At 51.3% G+C, this 20,009-nt stretch overlaps 10 non-coding genes across 10 annotated transcripts; all 10 read right to left on the bottom strand.

Annotated features, from left to right (window-relative positions):
• Positions 1-703: 703 nt before the first annotated feature.
• On the bottom strand, positions 704-895 carry LOC132814891 (U2 spliceosomal RNA). Its single transcript, XR_009644575.1, has one exon. It is a non-coding gene; the product is annotated as a U2 spliceosomal RNA (small nuclear RNA).
• A 1,803-nt stretch (positions 896-2,698) lies between these two features.
• On the bottom strand, positions 2,699-2,890 carry LOC132814892 (U2 spliceosomal RNA). The gene has a single exon (XR_009644576.1). It is a non-coding gene; the product is annotated as a U2 spliceosomal RNA (small nuclear RNA).
• A 1,799-nt stretch (positions 2,891-4,689) lies between these two features.
• Positions 4,690-4,881, bottom strand: LOC132814894 (U2 spliceosomal RNA). The gene has a single exon (XR_009644578.1). It is a non-coding gene; the product is annotated as a U2 spliceosomal RNA (small nuclear RNA).
• A 1,787-nt stretch (positions 4,882-6,668) lies between these two features.
• LOC132814896 (U2 spliceosomal RNA) lies at positions 6,669-6,860 on the bottom strand. The gene has a single exon (XR_009644580.1). It is a non-coding gene; the product is annotated as a U2 spliceosomal RNA (small nuclear RNA).
• A 1,805-nt stretch (positions 6,861-8,665) lies between these two features.
• Positions 8,666-8,857, bottom strand: LOC132814897 (U2 spliceosomal RNA). The gene has a single exon (XR_009644581.1). It is a non-coding gene; the product is annotated as a U2 spliceosomal RNA (small nuclear RNA).
• A 1,798-nt stretch (positions 8,858-10,655) lies between these two features.
• Positions 10,656-10,847, bottom strand: LOC132814898 (U2 spliceosomal RNA). The gene has a single exon (XR_009644582.1). It is a non-coding gene; the product is annotated as a U2 spliceosomal RNA (small nuclear RNA).
• Positions 10,848-12,646: 1,799 nt separating this feature from the next.
• LOC132814899 (U2 spliceosomal RNA) lies at positions 12,647-12,838 on the bottom strand. Its single transcript, XR_009644583.1, has one exon. It is a non-coding gene; the product is annotated as a U2 spliceosomal RNA (small nuclear RNA).
• Positions 12,839-14,637: 1,799 nt separating this feature from the next.
• Positions 14,638-14,829, bottom strand: LOC132814900 (U2 spliceosomal RNA). The gene has a single exon (XR_009644584.1). It is a non-coding gene; the product is annotated as a U2 spliceosomal RNA (small nuclear RNA).
• Positions 14,830-16,627: 1,798 nt separating this feature from the next.
• LOC132814902 (U2 spliceosomal RNA) lies at positions 16,628-16,819 on the bottom strand. The gene has a single exon (XR_009644585.1). It is a non-coding gene; the product is annotated as a U2 spliceosomal RNA (small nuclear RNA).
• A 1,799-nt stretch (positions 16,820-18,618) lies between these two features.
• LOC132814903 (U2 spliceosomal RNA) lies at positions 18,619-18,810 on the bottom strand. The gene has a single exon (XR_009644586.1). It is a non-coding gene; the product is annotated as a U2 spliceosomal RNA (small nuclear RNA).
• Between the last annotated feature and the right edge of the window lie 1,199 nt (positions 18,811-20,009).

Here is a 20,009-nt window from a genome sequence, read left to right on the forward strand (position 1 = left end):
AGCCTTGGGCGATCGTCTGCGTGAATAATCTTTACGTACAGACGTAGCTACTAAAGCAGGTCGCTTCCGTACAGTAGTTTGCGAAGAAACAAACAGAGATGGGGGTTTCACTCTATTCAGGAAACAGACTAAAGACATTTCTTCCTTGTTCAAGAAAATATTAGGATAAATTTGTTGCCTCGGGGTGGGGGGGGTTGGGAAGGGGCTGTGGGGGCTGATCTGATAGCCATTTGACATTGGCTGAGTCATGGGATCCCACAACCTGATTTGACTGTGTTAAAAATCCCACAACACCAGGTTTCAGCCCAACGGGGTTCTTTGAAATTACAGCAGTCACCCCACCCCCCGCCACCGCCGTACCATCGGTGGGATACGTTCCAAGAACGACCGCAGAAGCCCAAAACGGCAGACAAGGGCAAATCCATTCATTCAAATTGGCAAGTTACCTTCCTGGCAGGCCCCTGGTTCCAGAATGTTCCCTGTAGCACGTTGGGGTTACCCCTGTCCTGGCTTTCAGCGTGCTGCACCTTCATCAGGTAACTGCAGAGCAGGTTCATAAGACAGAAAACCCGTAACAAAAGACGATAGTTTCCTGCAACTGAAAAGACAATAGATGCAACAATCACTGACTGCCATCAACACGGCAAACTAGCAAAGGCAAGAGATTCACATTGCATTCACCTGCTTTTGAACTTGGGTAAGCGTTGGGTGCACCATTCCTGGAAACACTGCAATACCAGGCTGATACATGGAGAGGACAGAGCAAGCCCTTAAGCCATCTCCCTGCTCCAAAAATCCATTTAATACAAACACTCCCACCTTCGGGAGATATCAGCGATTAAACTGATAAGAACAGAAACTACACATATTCCAAGCCAAAAGGCCGAGAAGCGATAGCACATTAATACTCCAACGGTGGAGGTCATATTTGCCGACTATCCTTTCCATCAGTTTGATGATATTCAAAGTTCCTTTATTCCCTTACCGTCTACCTTCCTTCCAAGATATCCAACCAGACCGGAAGATCACTCTGCAGCAGTCGCTGTGCTTTCCCCGTGCTTTTCTGTCCATCTGTTACGTAGCCGCGTAGGTCGCGCTGACGACCAATCAGATGGCACGGGCCGGAGCCACCGCACGTCAGGTCGACTGCAGAGAGGTTTCTCCCGGTGATCGGGGACAGCGGCGGCGGCAGGGTCATTCATTCCCCCGGCATCTACATCTACAAGATTCACCAGAATTCCTCAGGCAGCACCTTGCAAACCCATGGCCAACGCAGCCTCGAAGGATGACGGCAGCAGATCCACGGGAACACCACCATTCGCAAGTTCTCCCCCCCGCCGAGGCACTCGCTGTCCTGAATTGCAAATATGTCCTTGTTCCTCCGGTGTTACCGGGTCAAAATCGGGAATCCCCGCCCAAACAGCATCGCGGGGCTACCGACAGCACTTGGACTGCAGCGGTTCGAGAGAGCAGCTCACCACCAGGCTGATCTCGGCATGGGCGAGAAATGTTGGCCTTGACGGAAAGATCCTATTCATTGCCTCCCCTTGTGTTGGTGTAGCTTGCCCATAAATGCCAATCATCGTTTCCCTCACGTACAGGATTCGCTCCTCGGCATTCCGCATCAATCCGAAAAGTTGCGAAAAGCGAATTACGTCCGTGCACCCTTTCTTTATCGTCCACTTTCAATATCCTCTCTACTTGTATCCGACTCTCTGTGGAGAATGGGGAGGGAGCTGATCTCCCCGTGTAAACATGTCACGCTGCAAGCGCGCCTCATCACCACCAGCAGCTCGATTCGACATCTCCGTTCACATTGCTGCAGATCGCTGACAACATTATAATCCGACCCAGTTGACAAACTGACAACTGTTTCGCTACTTGCACCGCAAATGATGACAAATCGTTCCAAATCGTACGGGTGGCACAGTGGATCAGTGGTTAGTACGGCTGCCTGGTGGCACCAGGGAGCTGAAGCCAGTTCCAGCCTTGGGCGATCGTCTGCGTGAATAATCTTTACGTACAGACGTAGCTACTAAAGCAGGTCGCTTCCGTACAGTAGTTTGCGAAGAAACAAACAGAGATGGGGGTTTCACTCTATTCAGGAAACAGACTAAAGACATTTCTTCTTGTTCAAGAAAATATTAGGATAAATTTGTTGCCTCGGGGTGGGGGGGGAGGCGGGGGGGTTGGGAAGGGGCTGTGGGGGCTGATCTGATAGCCATTTGACATTGGCTGAGTCATGGGATCCCACAACCTGATTTGACTGTGTTAAAAATCCCACAACACCAGGTTTCAGCCCAACGGGGTTCTTTGAAATTACAGCAGTCACCCCACCCCCCGCCACCGCCGTACCATCGGTGGGATACGTTCCAAGAACGACCGCAGAAGCCCAAAACGGCAGACAAGGGCAAATCCATTCATTCAAATTGGCAAGTTACCTTCCTGGCAGGCCCCTGGTTCCAGAATGTTCCCTGTAGCACGTTGGGGTTACCCCTGTCCTGGCTTTCAGCGTGCTGCACCTTCATCAGGTAACTGCAGAGCAGGTTCATAAGACAGAAAACCCGTAACAAAAGACGATAGTTTCCTGCAACTGAAAAGACAATAGATGCAACAATCACTGACTGCCATCAACACGGCAAACTAGCAAAGGCAAGAGATTCACATTGCATTCACCTGCTTTTGAACTTGGGTAAGCGTTGGGTGCACCATTCCTGGAAACACTGCAATACCAGGCTGATACATGGAGAGGACAGAGCAAGCCCTTAAGCCATCTCCCTGCTCCAAAAATCCATTTAATACAAACACTCCCACCTTCGGGAGATATCAGCGATTAAACTGATAAGAACAGAAACTACACATATTCCAAGCCAAAAGGCCGAGAAGCGATAGCACATTAATACTCCAACGGTGGAGGTCATATTTGCCGACTATCCTTTCCATCAGTTTGATGATATTCAAAGTTCCTTTATTCCCTTACCGTCTACCTTCCTTCCAAGATATCCAACCAGACCGGAAGATCACTCTGCAGCAGTCGCTGTGCTTTCCCCGTGCTTTTCTGTCCATCTGTTACGTAGCCGCGTAGGTCGCGCTGACGACCAATCAGATGGCACGGGCCGGAGCCACCGCACGTCAGGTCGACTGCAGAGAGGTTTCTCCCGGTGATCGGGGACAGCGGCGGCGGCAGGGTCATTCATTCCCCCGGCATCTACAAGATTCACCAGAATTCCTCAGGCAGCACCTTGCAAACCCATGGCCAACGCAGCCTCGAAGGATGACGGCAGCAGATCCACGGGAACACCACCATTCGCAAGTTCTCCCCCCCGCCGAGGCACTCGCTGTCCTGAATTGCAAATATGTCCTTGTTCCTCCGGTGTTACCGGGTCAAAATCGGGAATCCCCGCCCAAACAGCATCGCGGGGCTACCGACAGCACTTGGACTGCAGCGGTTCGAGAGAGCAGCTCACCACCAGGCTGATCTCGGCATGGGCGAGAAATGTTGGCCTTGACGGAAAGATCCTATTCATTGCCTCCCCTTGTGTTGGTGTAGCTTGCCCATAAATGCCAATCATCGTTTCCCTCACGTACAGGATTCGCTCCTCGGCATTCCGCATCAATCCGAAAAGTTGCGAAAAGCGAATTACGTCCGTGCACCCTTTCTTTATCGTCCACTTTCAATATCCTCTCTACTTGTATCCGACTCTCTGTGGAGAATGGGGAGGGAGCTGATCTCCCCGTGTAAACATGTCACGCTGCAAGCGCGCCTCATCACCACCAGCAGCTCGATTCGACATCTCCGTTCACATTGCTGCAGATCGCTGACAACATTATAATCCGACCCAGTTGACAAACTGACAACTGTTTCGCTACTTGCACCGCAAATGATGACAAATCGTTCCAAATCGTACGGGTGGCACAGTGGATCAGTGGTTAGTACGGCTGCCTGGTGGCACCAGGGAGCTGAAGCCAGTTCCAGCCTTGGGCGATCGTCTGCGTGAATAATCTTTACGTACAGACGTAGCTACTAAAGCAGGTCGCTTCCGTACAGTAGTTTGCGAAGAAACAAACAGAGATGGGGGTTTCACTCTATTCAGGAAACAGACTAAAGACATTTCTTCCTTGTTCAAGAAAATATTAGGATAAATTTGTTGCCTCGGGGGTGGGGGGGGAGGCGGGGGGGTTGGGAAGGGGCTGTGGGGGCTGATCTGATAGCCATTTGACATTGGCTGAGTCATGGGATCCCACAACCTGATTTGACTGTGTTAAAAATCCCACAACACCAGGTTTCAGCCCAACGGGGTTCTTTGAAATTACAGCAGTCACCCCACCCCCCGCCACCGCCGTACCATCGGTGGGATACGTTCCAAGAACGACCGCAGAAGCCCAAAACGGCAGACAAGGGCAAATCCATTCATTCAAATTGGCAAGTTACCTTCCTGGCAGGCCCCTGGTTCCAGAATGTTCCCTGTAGCACGTTGGGGTTACCCCTGTCCTGGCTTTCAGCGTGCTGCACCTTCATCAGGTAACTGCAGAGCAGGTTCATAAGACAGAAAACCCGTAACAAAAGACGATAGTTTCCTGCAACTGAAAAGACAATAGATGCAACAATCACTGACTGCCATCAACACGGCAAACTAGCAAAGGCAAGAGATTCACATTGCATTCACCTGCTTTTGAACTTGGGTAAGCGTTGGGTGCACCATTCCTGGAAACACTGCAATACCAGGCTGATACATGGAGAGGACAGAGCAAGCCCTTAAGCCATCTCCCTGCTCCAAAAATCCATTTAATACAAACACTCCCACCTTCGGGAGATATCAGCGATTAAACTGATAAGAACAGAAACTACACATATTCCAAGCCAAAAGGCCGAGAAGCGATAGCACATTAATACTCCAACGGTGGAGGTCATATTTGCCGACTATCCTTTCCATCAGTTTGATGATATTCAAAGTTCCTTTATTCCCTTACCGTCTACCTTCCTTCCAAGATATCCAACCAGACCGGAAGATCACTCTGCAGCAGTCGCTGTGCTTTCCCCGTGCTTTTCTGTCCATCTGTTACGTAGCCGCGTAGGTCGCGCTGACGACCAATCAGATGGCACGGGCCGGAGCCACCGCACGTCAGGTCGACTGCAGAGAGGTTTCTCCCGGTGATCGGGGACAGCGGCGGCGGCAGGGTCATTCATTCCCCCGGCATCTACAAGATTCACCAGAATTCCTCAGGCAGCACCTTGCAAACCCATGGCCAACGCAGCCTCGAAGGATGACGGCAGCAGATCCACGGGAACACCACCATTCGCAAGTTCTCCCCCCCCCGAGGCACTCGCTGTCCTGAATTGCAAATATGTCCTTGTTCCTCCGGTGTTACCGGGTCAAAATCGGGAATCCCCGCCCAAACAGCATCGCGGGGCTACCGACAGCACTTGGACTGCAGCGGTTCGAGAGAGCAGCTCACCACCAGGCTGATCTCGGCATGGGCGAGAAATGTTGGCCTTGACGGAAAGATCCTATTCATTGCCTCCCCTTGTGTTGGTGTAGCTTGCCCATAAATGCCAATCATCGTTTCCCTCACGTACAGGATTCGCTCCTCGGCATTCCGCATCAATCCGAAAAGTTGCGAAAAGCGAATTACGTCCGTGCACCCTTTCTTTATCGTCCACTTTCAATATCCTCTCTACTTGTATCCGACTCTCTGTGGAGAATGGGGAGGGAGCTGATCTCCCCGTGTAAACATGTCACGCTGCAAGCGCGCCTCATCACCACCAGCAGCTCGATTCGACATCTCCGTTCACATTGCTGCAGATCGCTGACAACATTATAATCCGACCCAGTTGACAAACTGACAACTGTTTCGCTACTTGCACCGCAAATGATGACAAATCGTTCCAAATCGTACGGGTGGCACAGTGGATCAGTGGTTAGTACGGCTGCCTGGTGGCACCAGGGAGCTGAAGCCAGTTCCAGCCTTGGGCGATCGTCTGCGTGAATAATCTTTACGTACAGACGTAGCTACTAAAGCAGGTCGCTTCCGTACAGTAGTTTGCGAAGAAACAAACAGAGATGGGGGTTTCACTCTATTCAGGAAACAGACTAAAGACATTTCTTCCTTGTTCAAGAAAATATTAGGATAAATTTGTTGCCTCGGGGGTGGGGGGGGTTGGGAAGGGGCTGTGGGGGCTGATCTGATAGCCATTTGACATTGGCTGAGTCATGGGATCCCACAACCTGATTTGACTGTGTTAAAAATCCCACAACACCAGGTTTCAGCCCAACGGGGTTCTTTGAAATTACAGCAGTCACCCCACCCCCCGCCACCGCCGTACCATCGGTGGGATACGTTCCAAGAACGACCGCAGAAGCCCAAAACGGCAGACAAGGGCAAATCCATTCATTCAAATTGGCAAGTTACCTTCCTGGCAGGCCCCTGGTTCCAGAATGTTCCCTGTAGCACGTTGGGGTTACCCCTGTCCTGGCTTTCAGCGTGCTGCACCTTCATCAGGTAACTGCAGAGCAGGTTCATAAGACAGAAAACCCGTAACAAAAGACGATAGTTTCCTGCAACTGAAAAGACAATAGATGCAACAATCACTGACTGCCATCAACACGGCAAACTAGCAAAGGCAAGAGATTCACATTGCATTCACCTGCTTTTGAACTTGGGTAAGCGTTGGGTGCACCATTCCTGGAAACACTGCAATACCAGGCTGATACATGGAGAGGACAGAGCAAGCCCTTAAGCCATCTCCCTGCTCCAAAAATCCATTTAATACAAACACTCCCACCTTCGGGAGATATCAGCGATTAAACTGATAAGAACAGAAACTACACATATTCCAAGCCAAAAGGCCGAGAAGCGATAGCACATTAATACTCCAACGGTGGAGGTCATATTTGCCGACTATCCTTTCCATCAGTTTGATGATATTCAAAGTTCCTTTATTCCCTTACCGTCTACCTTCCTTCCAAGATATCCAACCAGACCGGAAGATCACTCTGCAGCAGTCGCTGTGCTTTCCCCGTGCTTTTCTGTCCATCTGTTACGTAGCCGCGTAGGTCGCGCTGACGACCAATCAGATGGCACGGGCCGGAGCCACCGCACGTCAGGTCGACTGCAGAGAGGTTTCTCCCGGTGATCGGGGACAGCGGCGGCGGCAGGGTCATTCATTCCCCCGGCATCTACATCTACAAGATTCACCAGAATTCCTCAGGCAGCACCTTGCAAACCCATGGCCAACGCAGCCTCGAAGGATGACGGCAGCAGATCCACGGGAACACCACCATTCGCAAGTTCTCCCCCCCGCCGAGGCACTCGCTGTCCTGAATTGCAAATATGTCCTTGTTCCTCCGGTGTTACCGGGTCAAAATCGGGAATCCCCGCCCAAACAGCATCGCGGGGCTACCGACAGCACTTGGACTGCAGCGGTTCGAGAGAGCAGCTCACCACCAGGCTGATCTCGGCATGGGCGAGAAATGTTGGCCTTGACGGAAAGATCCTATTCATTGCCTCCCCTTGTGTTGGTGTAGCTTGCCCATAAATGCCAATCATCGTTTCCCTCACGTACAGGATTCGCTCCTCGGCATTCCGCATCAATCCGAAAAGTTGCGAAAAGCGAATTACGTCCGTGCACCCTTTCTTTATCGTCCACTTTCAATATCCTCTCTACTTGTATCCGACTCTCTGTGGAGAATGGGGAGGGAGCTGATCTCCCCGTGTAAACATGTCACGCTGCAAGCGCGCCTCATCACCACCAGCAGCTCGATTCGACATCTCCGTTCACATTGCTGCAGATCGCTGACAACATTATAATCCGACCCAGTTGACAAACTGACAACTGTTTCGCTACTTGCACCGCAAATGATGACAAATCGTTCCAAATCGTACGGGTGGCACAGTGGATCAGTGGTTAGTACGGCTGCCTGGTGGCACCAGGGAGCTGAAGCCAGTTCCAGCCTTGGGCGATCGTCTGCGTGAATAATCTTTACGTACAGACGTAGCTACTAAAGCAGGTCGCTTCCGTACAGTAGTTTGCGAAGAAACAAACAGAGATGGGGGTTTCACTCTATTCAGGAAACAGACTAAAGACATTTCTTTCTTGTTCAAGAAAATATTAGGATAAATTTGTTGCCTCGGGGGTGGGGGGGGAGGCGGGGGGGTTGGGAAGGGGCTGTGGGGGCTGATCTGATAGCCATTTGACATTGGCTGAGTCATGGGATCCCACAACCTGATTTGACTGTGTTAAAAATCCCACAACACCAGGTTTCAGCCCAACGGGGTTCTTTGAAATTACAGCAGTCACCCCACCCCCCGCCACCGCCGTACCATCGGTGGGATACGTTCCAAGAACGACCGCAGAAGCCCAAAACGGCAGACAAGGGCAAATCCATTCATTCAAATTGGCAAGTTACCTTCCTGGCAGGCCCCTGGTTCCAGAATGTTCCCTGTAGCACGTTGGGGTTACCCCTGTCCTGGCTTTCAGCGTGCTGCACCTTCATCAGGTAACTGCAGAGCAGGTTCATAAGACAGAAAACCCGTAACAAAAGACGATAGTTTCCTGCAACTGAAAAGACAATAGATGCAACAATCACTGACTGCCATCAACACGGCAAACTAGCAAAGGCAAGAGATTCACATTGCATTCACCTGCTTTTGAACTTGGGTAAGCGTTGGGTGCACCATTCCTGGAAACACTGCAATACCAGGCTGATACATGGAGAGGACAGAGCAAGCCCTTAAGCCATCTCCCTGCTCCAAAAATCCATTTAATACAAACACTCCCACCTTCGGGAGATATCAGCGATTAAACTGATAAGAACAGAAACTACACATATTCCAAGCCAAAAGGCCGAGAAGCGATAGCACATTAATACTCCAACGGTGGAGGTCATATTTGCCGACTATCCTTTCCATCAGTTTGATGATATTCAAAGTTCCTTTATTCCCTTACCGTCTACCTTCCTTCCAAGATATCCAACCAGACCGGAAGATCACTCTGCAGCAGTCGCTGTGCTTTCCCCGTGCTTTTCTGTCCATCTGTTACGTAGCCGCGTAGGTCGCGCTGACGACCAATCAGATGGCACGGGCCGGAGCCACCGCACGTCAGGTCGACTGCAGAGAGGTTTCTCCCGGTGATCGGGGACAGCGGCGGCGGCAGGGTCATTCATTCCCCCGGCATCTACAAGATTCACCAGAATTCCTCAGGCAGCACCTTGCAAACCCATGGCCAACGCAGCCTCGAAGGATGACGGCAGCAGATCCACGGGAACACCACCATTCGCAAGTTCTCCCCCCCCCCGAGGCACTCGCTGTCCTGAATTGCAAATATGTCCTTGTTCCTCCGGTGTTACCGGGTCAAAATCGGGAATCCCCGCCCAAACAGCATCGCGGGGCTACCGACAGCACTTGGACTGCAGCGGTTCGAGAGAGCAGCTCACCACCAGGCTGATCTCGGCATGGGCGAGAAATGTTGGCCTTGACGGAAAGATCCTATTCATTGCCTCCCCTTGTGTTGGTGTAGCTTGCCCATAAATGCCAATCATCGTTTCCCTCACGTACAGGATTCGCTCCTCGGCATTCCGCATCAATCCGAAAAGTTGCGAAAAGCGAATTACGTCCGTGCACCCTTTCTTTATCGTCCACTTTCAATATCCTCTCTACTTGTATCCGACTCTCTGTGGAGAATGGGGAGGGAGCTGATCTCCCCGTGTAAACATGTCACGCTGCAAGCGCGCCTCATCACCACCAGCAGCTCGATTCGACATCTCCGTTCACATTGCTGCAGATCGCTGACAACATTATAATCCGACCCAGTTGACAAACTGACAACTGTTTCGCTACTTGCACCGCAAATGATGACAAATCGTTCCAAATCGTACGGGTGGCACAGTGGATCAGTGGTTAGTACGGCTGCCTGGTGGCACCAGGGAGCTGAAGCCAGTTCCAGCCTTGGGCGATCGTCTGCGTGAATAATCTTTACGTACAGACGTAGCTACTAAAGCAGGTCGCTTCCGTACAGTAGTTTGCGAAGAAACAAACAGAGATGGGGGTTTCACTCTATTCAGGAAACAGACTAAAGACATTTCTTCCTTGTTCAAGAAAATATTAGGATAAATTTGTTGCCTCGGGGGTGGGGGGGAGGCGGGGGGGTTGGGAAGGGGCTGTGGGGGCTGATCTGATAGCCATTTGACATTGGCTGAGTCATGGGATCCCACAACCTGATTTGACTGTGTTAAAAATCCCACAACACCAGGTTTCAGCCCAACGGGGTTCTTTGAAATTACAGCAGTCACCCCACCCCCCGCCACCGCCGTACCATCGGTGGGATACGTTCCAAGAACGACCGCAGAAGCCCAAAACGGCAGACAAGGGCAAATCCATTCATTCAAATTGGCAAGTTACCTTCCTGGCAGGCCCCTGGTTCCAGAATGTTCCCTGTAGCACGTTGGGGTTACCCCTGTCCTGGCTTTCAGCGTGCTGCACCTTCATCAGGTAACTGCAGAGCAGGTTCATAAGACAGAAAACCCGTAACAAAAGACGATAGTTTCCTGCAACTGAAAAGACAATAGATGCAACAATCACTGACTGCCATCAACACGGCAAACTAGCAAAGGCAAGAGATTCACATTGCATTCACCTGCTTTTGAACTTGGGTAAGCGTTGGGTGCACCATTCCTGGAAACACTGCAATACCAGGCTGATACATGGAGAGGACAGAGCAAGCCCTTAAGCCATCTCCCTGCTCCAAAAATCCATTTAATACAAACACTCCCACCTTCGGGAGATATCAGCGATTAAACTGATAAGAACAGAAACTACACATATTCCAAGCCAAAAGGCCGAGAAGCGATAGCACATTAATACTCCAACGGTGGAGGTCATATTTGCCGACTATCCTTTCCATCAGTTTGATGATATTCAAAGTTCCTTTATTCCCTTACCGTCTACCTTCCTTCCAAGATATCCAACCAGACCGGAAGATCACTCTGCAGCAGTCGCTGTGCTTTCCCCGTGCTTTTCTGTCCATCTGTTACGTAGCCGCGTAGGTCGCGCTGACGACCAATCAGATGGCACGGGCCGGAGCCACCGCACGTCAGGTCGACTGCAGAGAGGTTTCTCCCGGTGATCGGGGACAGCGGCGGCGGCAGGGTCATTCATTCCCCCGGCATCTACAAGATTCACCAGAATTCCTCAGGCAGCACCTTGCAAACCCATGGCCAACGCAGCCTCGAAGGATGACGGCAGCAGATCCACGGGAACACCACCATTCGCAAGTTCTCCCCCCCGCCGAGGCACTCGCTGTCCTGAATTGCAAATATGTCCTTGTTCCTCCGGTGTTACCGGGTCAAAATCGGGAATCCCCGCCCAAACAGCATCGCGGGGCTACCGACAGCACTTGGACTGCAGCGGTTCGAGAGAGCAGCTCACCACCAGGCTGATCTCGGCATGGGCGAGAAATGTTGGCCTTGACGGAAAGATCCTATTCATTGCCTCCCCTTGTGTTGGTGTAGCTTGCCCATAAATGCCAATCATCGTTTCCCTCACGTACAGGATTCGCTCCTCGGCATTCCGCATCAATCCGAAAAGTTGCGAAAAGCGAATTACGTCCGTGCACCCTTTCTTTATCGTCCACTTTCAATATCCTCTCTACTTGTATCCGACTCTCTGTGGAGAATGGGGAGGGAGCTGATCTCCCCGTGTAAACATGTCACGCTGCAAGCGCGCCTCATCACCACCAGCAGCTCGATTCGACATCTCCGTTCACATTGCTGCAGATCGCTGACAACATTATAATCCGACCCAGTTGACAAACTGACAACTGTTTCGCTACTTGCACCGCAAATGATGACAAATCGTTCCAAATCGTACGGGTGGCACAGTGGATCAGTGGTTAGTACGGCTGCCTGGTGGCACCAGGGAGCTGAAGCCAGTTCCAGCCTTGGGCGATCGTCTGCGTGAATAATCTTTACGTACAGACGTAGCTACTAAAGCAGGTCGCTTCCGTACAGTAGTTTGCGAAGAAACAAACAGAGATGGGGGTTTCACTCTATTCAGGAAACAGACTAAAGACATTTCTTCCTTGTTCAAGAAAATATTAGGATAAATTTGTTGCCTCGGGGGTGGGGGGGGAGGCGGGGGGGTTGGGAAGGGGCTGTGGGGGCTGATCTGATAGCCATTTGACATTGGCTGAGTCATGGGATCCCACAACCTGATTTGACTGTGTTAAAAATCCCACAACACCAGGTTTCAGCCCAACGGGGTTCTTTGAAATTACAGCAGTCACCCCACCCCCCGCCACCGCCGTACCATCGGTGGGATACGTTCCAAGAACGACCGCAGAAGCCCAAAACGGCAGACAAGGGCAAATCCATTCATTCAAATTGGCAAGTTACCTTCCTGGCAGGCCCCTGGTTCCAGAATGTTCCCTGTAGCACGTTGGGGTTACCCCTGTCCTGGCTTTCAGCGTGCTGCACCTTCATCAGGTAACTGCAGAGCAGGTTCATAAGACAGAAAACCCGTAACAAAAGACGATAGTTTCCTGCAACTGAAAAGACAATAGATGCAACAATCACTGACTGCCATCAACACGGCAAACTAGCAAAGGCAAGAGATTCACATTGCATTCACCTGCTTTTGAACTTGGGTAAGCGTTGGGTGCACCATTCCTGGAAACACTGCAATACCAGGCTGATACATGGAGAGGACAGAGCAAGCCCTTAAGCCATCTCCCTGCTCCAAAAATCCATTTAATACAAACACTCCCACCTTCGGGAGATATCAGCGATTAAACTGATAAGAACAGAAACTACACATATTCCAAGCCAAAAGGCCGAGAAGCGATAGCACATTAATACTCCAACGGTGGAGGTCATATTTGCCGACTATCCTTTCCATCAGTTTGATGATATTCAAAGTTCCTTTATTCCCTTACCGTCTACCTTCCTTCCAAGATATCCAACCAGACCGGAAGATCACTCTGCAGCAGTCGCTGTGCTTTCCCCGTGCTTTTCTGTCCATCTGTTACGTAGCCGCGTAGGTCGCGCTGACGACCAATCAGATGGCACGGGCCGGAGCCACCGCACGTCAGGTCGACTGCAGAGAGGTTTCTCCCGGTGATCGGGGACAGCGGCGGCGGCAGGGTCATTCATTCCCCCGGCATCTACAAGATTCACCAGAATTCCTCAGGCAGCACCTTGCAAACCCATGGCCAACGCAGCCTCGAAGGATGACGGCAGCAGATCCACGGGAACACCACCATTCGCAAGTTCTCCCCCCCCCCGAGGCACTCGCTGTCCTGAATTGCAAATATGTCCTTGTTCCTCCGGTGTTACCGGGTCAAAATCGGGAATCCCCGCCCAAACAGCATCGCGGGGCTACCGACAGCACTTGGACTGCAGCGGTTCGAGAGAGCAGCTCACCACCAGGCTGATCTCGGCATGGGCGAGAAATGTTGGCCTTGACGGAAAGATCCTATTCATTGCCTCCCCTTGTGTTGGTGTAGCTTGCCCATAAATGCCAATCATCGTTTCCCTCACGTACAGGATTCGCTCCTCGGCATTCCGCATCAATCCGAAAAGTTGCGAAAAGCGAATTACGTCCGTGCACCCTTTCTTTATCGTCCACTTTCAATATCCTCTCTACTTGTATCCGACTCTCTGTGGAGAATGGGGAGGGAGCTGATCTCCCCGTGTAAACATGTCACGCTGCAAGCGCGCCTCATCACCACCAGCAGCTCGATTCGACATCTCCGTTCACATTGCTGCAGATCGCTGACAACATTATAATCCGACCCAGTTGACAAACTGACAACTGTTTCGCTACTTGCACCGCAAATGATGACAAATCGTTCCAAATCGTACGGGTGGCACAGTGGATCAGTGGTTAGTACGGCTGCCTGGTGGCACCAGGGAGCTGAAGCCAGTTCCAGCCTTGGGCGATCGTCTGCGTGAATAATCTTTACGTACAGACGTAGCTACTAAAGCAGGTCGCTTCCGTACAGTAGTTTGCGAAGAAACAAACAGAGATGGGGGTTTCACTCTATTCAGGAAACAGACTAAAGACATTTCTTCCTTGTTCAAGAAAATATTAGGATAAATTTGTTGCCTCGGGGGTGGGGGGGGAGGCGGGGGGGTTGGGAAGGGGCTGTGGGGGCTGATCTGATAGCCATTTGACATTGGCTGAGTCATGGGATCCCACAACCTGATTTGACTGTGTTAAAAATCCCACAACACCAGGTTTCAGCCCAACGGGGTTCTTTGAAATTACAGCAGTCACCCCACCCCCCGCCACCGCCGTACCATCGGTGGGATACGTTCCAAGAACGACCGCAGAAGCCCAAAACGGCAGACAAGGGCAAATCCATTCATTCAAATTGGCAAGTTACCTTCCTGGCAGGCCCCTGGTTCCAGAATGTTCCCTGTAGCACGTTGGGGTTACCCCTGTCCTGGCTTTCAGCGTGCTGCACCTTCATCAGGTAACTGCAGAGCAGGTTCATAAGACAGAAAACCCGTAACAAAAGACGATAGTTTCCTGCAACTGAAAAGACAATAGATGCAACAATCACTGACTGCCATCAACACGGCAAACTAGCAAAGGCAAGAGATTCACATTGCATTCACCTGCTTTTGAACTTGGGTAAGCGTTGGGTGCACCATTCCTGGAAACACTGCAATACCAGGCTGATACATGGAGAGGACAGAGCAAGCCCTTAAGCCATCTCCCTGCTCCAAAAATCCATTTAATACAAACACTCCCACCTTCGGGAGATATCAGCGATTAAACTGATAAGAACAGAAACTACACATATTCCAAGCCAAAAGGCCGAGAAGCGATAGCACATTAATACTCCAACGGTGGAGGTCATATTTGCCGACTATCCTTTCCATCAGTTTGATGATATTCAAAGTTCCTTTATTCCCTTACCGTCTACCTTCCTTCCAAGATATCCAACCAGACCGGAAGATCACTCTGCAGCAGTCGCTGTGCTTTCCCCGTGCTTTTCTGTCCATCTGTTACGTAGCCGCGTAGGTCGCGCTGACGACCAATCAGATGGCACGGGCCGGAGCCACCGCACGTCAGGTCGACTGCAGAGAGGTTTCTCCCGGTGATCGGGGACAGCGGCGGCGGCAGGGTCATTCATTCCCCCGGCATCTACAAGATTCACCAGAATTCCTCAGGCAGCACCTTGCAAACCCATGGCCAACGCAGCCTCGAAGGATGACGGCAGCAGATCCACGGGAACACCACCATTCGCAAGTTCTCCCCCCCCCCGAGGCACTCGCTGTCCTGAATTGCAAATATGTCCTTGTTCCTCCGGTGTTACCGGGTCAAAATCGGGAATCCCCGCCCAAACAGCATCGCGGGGCTACCGACAGCACTTGGACTGCAGCGGTTCGAGAGAGCAGCTCACCACCAGGCTGATCTCGGCATGGGCGAGAAATGTTGGCCTTGACGGAAAGATCCTATTCATTGCCTCCCCTTGTGTTGGTGTAGCTTGCCCATAAATGCCAATCATCGTTTCCCTCACGTACAGGATTCGCTCCTCGGCATTCCGCATCAATCCGAAAAGTTGCGAAAAGCGAATTACGTCCGTGCACCCTTTCTTTATCGTCCACTTTCAATATCCTCTCTACTTGTATCCGACTCTCTGTGGAGAATGGGGAGGGAGCTGATCTCCCCGTGTAAACATGTCACGCTGCAAGCGCGCCTCATCACCACCAGCAGCTCGATTCGACATCTCCGTTCACATTGCTGCAGATCGCTGACAACATTATAATCCGACCCAGTTGACAAACTGACAACTGTTTCGCTACTTGCACCGCAAATGATGACAAATCGTTCCAAATCGTACGGGTGGCACAGTGGATCAGTGGTTAGTACGGCTGCCTGGTGGCACCAGGGAGCTGAAGCCAGTTCCAGCCTTGGGCGATCGTCTGCGTGAATAATCTTTACGTACAGACGTAGCTACTAAAGCAGGTCGCTTCCGTACAGTAGTTTGCGAAGAAACAAACAGAGATGGGGGTTTCACTCTATTCAGGAAACAGACTAAAGACATTTCTTTCTTGTTCAAGAAAATATTAGGATAAATTTGTTGCCTCGGGGGTGGGGGGGAGGCGGGGGGGTTGGGAAGGGGCTGTGGGGGCTGATCTGATAGCCATTTGACATTGGCTGAGTCATGGGATCCCACAACCTGATTTGACTGTGTTAAAAATCCCACAACACCAGGTTTCAGCCCAACGGGGTTCTTTGAAATTACAGCAGTCACCCCACCCCCCGCCACCGCCGTACCATCGGTGGGATACGTTCCAAGAACGACCGCAGAAGCCCAAAACGGCAGACAAGGGCAAATCCATTCATTCAAATTGGCAAGTTACCTTCCTGGCAGGCCCCTGGTTCCAGAATGTTCCCTGTAGCACGTTGGGGTTACCCCTGTCCTGGCTTTCAGCGTGCTGCACCTTCATCAGGTAACTGCAGAGCAGGTTCATAAGACAGAAAACCCGTAACAAAAGACGATAGTTTCCTGCAACTGAAAAGACAATAGATGCAACAATCACTGACTGCCATCAACACGGCAAACTAGCAAAGGCAAGAGATTCACATTGCATTCACCTGCTTTTGAACTTGGGTAAGCGTTGGGTGCACCATTCCTGGAAACACTGCAATACCAGGCTGATACATGGAGAGGACAGAGCAAGCCCTTAAGCCATCTCCCTGCTCCAAAAATCCATTTAATACAAACACTCCCACCTTCGGGAGATATCAGCGATTAAACTGATAAGAACAGAAACTACACATATTCCAAGCCAAAAGGCCGAGAAGCGATAGCACATTAATACTCCAACGGTGGAGGTCATATTTGCCGACTATCCTTTCCATCAGTTTGATGATATTCAAAGTTCCTTTATTCCCTTACCGTCTACCTTCCTTCCAAGATATCCAACCAGACCGGAAGATCACTCTGCAGCAGTCGCTGTGCTTTCCCCGTGCTTTTCTGTCCATCTGTTACGTAGCCGCGTAGGTCGCGCTGACGACCAATCAGATGGCACGGGCCGGAGCCACCGCACGTCAGGTCGACTGCAGAGAGGTTTCTCCCGGTGATCGGGGACAGCGGCGGCGGCAGGGTCATTCATTCCCCCGGCATCTACAAGATTCACCAGAATTCCTCAGGCAGCACCTTGCAAACCCATGGCCAACGCAGCCTCGAAGGATGACGGCAGCAGATCCACGGGAACACCACCATTCGCAAGTTCTCCCCCCCGCCGAGGCACTCGCTGTCCTGAATTGCAAATATGTCCTTGTTCCTCCGGTGTTACCGGGTCAAAATCGGGAATCCCCGCCCAAACAGCATCGCGGGGCTACCGACAGCACTTGGACTGCAGCGGTTCGAGAGAGCAGCTCACCACCAGGCTGATCTCGGCATGGGCGAGAAATGTTGGCCTTGACGGAAAGATCCTATTCATTGCCTCCCCTTGTGTTGGTGTAGCTTGCCCATAAATGCCAATCATCGTTTCCCTCACGTACAGGATTCGCTCCTCGGCATTCCGCATCAATCCGAAAAGTTGCGAAAAGCGAATTACGTCCGTGCACCCTTTCTTTATCGTCCACTTTCAATATCCTCTCTACTTGTATCCGACTCTCTGTGGAGAATGGGGAGGGAGCTGATCTCCCCGTGTAAACATGTCACGCTGCAAGCGCGCCTCATCACCACCAGCAGCTCGATTCGACATCTCCGTTCACATTGCTGCAGATCGCTGACAACATTATAATCCGACCCAGTTGACAAACTGACAACTGTTTCGCTACTTGCACCGCAAATGATGACAAATCGTTCCAAATCGTACGGGTGGCACAGTGGATCAGTGGTTAGTACGGCTGCCTGGTGGCACCAGGGAGCTGAAGCCAGTTCCAGCCTTGGGCGATCGTCTGCGTGAATAATCTTTACGTACAGACGTAGCTACTAAAGCAGGTCGCTTCCGTACAGTAGTTTGCGAAGAAACAAACAGAGATGGGGGTTTCACTCTATTCAGGAAACAGACTAAAGACATTTCTTCCTTGTTCAAGAAAATATTAGGATAAATTTGTTGCCTCGGGGGTGGGGGGGGAGGCGGGGGGGTTGGGAAGGGGCTGTGGGGGCTGATCTGATAGCCATTTGACATTGGCTGAGTCATGGGATCCCACAACCTGATTTGACTGTGTTAAAAATCCCACAACACCAGGTTTCAGCCCAACGGGGTTCTTTGAAATTACAGCAGTCACCCCACCCCCCGCCACCGCCGTACCATCGGTGGGATACGTTCCAAGAACGACCGCAGAAGCCCAAAACGGCAGACAAGGGCAAATCCATTCATTCAAATTGGCAAGTTACCTTCCTGGCAGGCCCCTGGTTCCAGAATGTTCCCTGTAGCACGTTGGGGTTACCCCTGTCCTGGCTTTCAGCGTGCTGCACCTTCATCAGGTAACTGCAGAGCAGGTTCATAAGACAGAAAACCCGTAACAAAAGACGATAGTTTCCTGCAACTGAAAAGACAATAGATGCAACAATCACTGACTGCCATCAACACGGCAAACTAGCAAAGGCAAGAGATTCACATTGCATTCACCTGCTTTTGAACTTGGGTAAGCGTTGGGTGCACCATTCCTGGAAACACTGCAATACCAGGCTGATACATGGAGAGGACAGAGCAAGCCCTTAAGCCATCTCCCTGCTCCAAAAATCCATTTAATACAAACACTCCCACCTTCGGGAGATATCAGCGATTAAACTGATAAGAACAGAAACTACACATATTCCAAGCCAAAAGGCCGAGAAGCGATAGCACATTAATACTCCAACGGTGGAGGTCATATTTGCCGACTATCCTTTCCATCAGTTTGATGATATTCAAAGTTCCTTTATTCCCTTACCGTCTACCTTCCTTCCAAGATATCCAACCAGACCGGAAGATCACTCTGCAGCAGTCGCTGTGCTTTCCCCGTGCTTTTCTGTCCATCTGTTACGTAGCCGCGTAGGTCGCGCTGACGACCAATCAGATGGCACGGGCCGGAGCCACCGCACGTCAGGTCGACTGCAGAGAGGTTTCTCCCGGTGATCGGGGACAGCGGCGGCGGCAGGGTCATTCATTCCCCCGGCATCTACAAGATTCACCAGAATTCCTCAGGCAGCACCTTGCAAACCCATGGCCAACGCAGCCTCGAAGGATGACGGCAGCAGATCCACGGGAACACCACCATTCGCAAGTTCTCCCCCCCCCCGAGGCACTCGCTGTCCTGAATTGCAAATATGTCCTTGTTCCTCCGGTGTTACCGGGTCAAAATCGGGAATCCCCGCCCAAACAGCATCGCGGGGCTACCGACAGCACTTGGACTGCAGCGGTTCGAGAGAGCAGCTCACCACCAGGCTGATCTCGGCATGGGCGAGAAATGTTGGCCTTGACGGAAAGATCCTATTCATTGCCTCCCCTTGTGTTGGTGTAGCTTGCCCATAAATGCCAATCATCGTTTCCCTCACGTACAGGATTCGCTCCTCGGCATTCCGCATCAATCCGAAAAGTTGCGAAAAGCGAATTACGTCCGTGCACCCTTTCTTTATCGTCCACTTTCAATATCCTCTCTACTTGTATCCGACTCTCTGTGGAGAATGGGGAGGGAGCTGATCTCCCCGTGTAAACATGTCACGCTGCAAGCGCGCCTCATCACCACCAGCAGCTCGATTCGACATCTCCGTTCACATTGCTGCAGATCGCTGACAACATTATAATCCGACCCAGTTGACAAACTGACAACTGTTTCGCTACTTGCACCGCAAATGATGACAAATCGTTCCAAATCGTACGGGTGGCACAGTGGATCAGTGGTTAGTACGGCTGCCTGGTGGCACCAGGGAGCTGAAGCCAGTTCCAGCCTTGGGCGATCGTCTGCGTGAATAATCTTTACGTACAGACGTAGCTACTAAAGCAGGTCGCTTCCGTACAGTAGTTTGCGAAGAAACAAACAGAGATGGGGGTTTCACTCTA

The sequence above is a fragment of the Hemiscyllium ocellatum genome, unplaced genomic scaffold, assembly GCF_020745735.1.
Source record: "Hemiscyllium ocellatum isolate sHemOce1 unplaced genomic scaffold, sHemOce1.pat.X.cur. scaffold_958_pat_ctg1, whole genome shotgun sequence".
Taxonomy (NCBI): Eukaryota; Metazoa; Chordata; class Chondrichthyes; order Orectolobiformes; family Hemiscylliidae; genus Hemiscyllium; species Hemiscyllium ocellatum.